Here is a 1,715-nt window from a genome sequence, read left to right as displayed (position 1 = left end):
GAATCAAACTCCTCTACCGGTGTTCGGTTTCACATCTTTGTAGCTATGGTCTTTCAGGTTCACACATGTAGTGGTTTCCATATTTCTCAGGTATATGTGATCGTAGCCCCAATCCTGGACCATTTTCAACTGTCTCATGAATGGTCTTCCCAGTATGATATCATAGTTATTCTCCTTGCCAAAATCGACAATGGCGAAAGTATGTTCGTATTCAATGCCGCAAGAAGTCACTACAACTTTCTCTAATAACCCATAGGTTTCTCCATGTGTCCATCTGCTAATTGGAGTTTCACCTAGTCTTCTTCCTTTATTGCTGGTTTCCCCCATTTTTTCTAGATTTCTTTGTAGCAATGGCTACCCCAACTCCTCCGCTGTCTAGTATTGCCATCGTCTTCACTCCTTGGAATTCAACTGGTAAGGTTGTATTCCCCTCTTCACCTTCGCAATACTCTCCGACCTTGTTTAAGGGTACAGGCTTAGCGTTCTTTTGTGCTTGCTCAGCTCCTCTATGCTCTCTTGCAATCTCGATGTTGATCTTTTATCCCGAATTTCTCCAAGCATTTTCCTACAGTGTCCACATATGTGGTCTTAGCCTCAAAAGCTCAGCTAGAGTGATAGTGCATGTCACTGGTGTTGACAAAATCTCTATCAATCCTTGCGAGTCCATGACTTTTTCTGATGAGATTTTTCGTGAGGGAAGTGCTCTAATCTCGGATTTTGCTTCATACTCTCCTAAGTATGAAGGAAAGTTTTCAATGAATGAGTTTTGCTCTCCATTGTTCTTAACAAAGCCCCCATCTCCCCAATACGATTGCAGATCCAAGTCCACCTGAGATCCTGCCTCAAATTCCACTATGGGAGGATTCCTGATGTCCTTTTCCCAATTTGTCTGATTAGCTTGGCAACTTAGCTCGTTTGCAAAGTTTGCCTCTCTCACTTGTTTCCAAAATTCATTGTAATCCTCATCTTTTTCCGTAAATCCTCTATATGACTGGATGAAAACTCTCTATCTCCTGATCGGTTGTGTTCAATACTATGCGGTCATCCTTTTGTGTATTTTTCAGGCTTTTGGCACTGGGAGTCTTGTCAGCTACCCGTGAAACGATAGTCCTTGCTGAATTGGGTTTTCCTTTCCACAATTCATTGTTTCTTTGGTGGTTCTAATAAGGCTTGTGCAGTCTCGATCATTCTCTGGCACATTTCATCGCTCTGCTTTTCCAATTCTGCGTTTGGGTATGTCATCCACCTCTGTTCTTGTGTTTGGTTGTTCTTTAACCTAGCTTCGTAAGCTCTCATCAGTGCGTCCAATGGTTCGTGTACCTTGTCGACTAGCACTGATCCCCGGAGCTTAAGCTCGTTGTTTCTTTGATACTCTTTTGTTTCGTTCTTTCCGGGCTCATCTCTCGTTTCTCGTTTTGACTCTCAAGTTTTTCTAATCTAGCTTTAGTTTGCTTTAGTTCCTCAGCTAGAATAGCGTCTTCACGTTCTTTTCTCAACTTCATGCGTGCTTTTCTAGCTTTCCATGTGTTTTTTGCCTCCGCGGTCCTTGACTAACTACGTCAGTCGCTAACTTTCCATTCTCAGGTTCTCTAGTGGTTTTCTTAGCTTGAGCTCTAGTAACAACTTGCGTTGGTATCAGAGTTTCATTTTCAGACCCACTTCTGGTAGGAATAGTTTCTTCTAGCATATTCAATGTCGTCTTTTGCAACTTTTGT

The sequence above is a fragment of the Adiantum capillus-veneris genome, unplaced genomic scaffold (genome assembly GCF_014529385.1).
Source record: "Adiantum capillus-veneris isolate H3 unplaced genomic scaffold, ASM1452938v2 Hic_scaffold_33, whole genome shotgun sequence".
Taxonomy (NCBI): Eukaryota; Viridiplantae; Streptophyta; class Polypodiopsida; order Polypodiales; family Pteridaceae; genus Adiantum; species Adiantum capillus-veneris.
Note: the sequence above shows the minus strand (reverse complement) of the source record.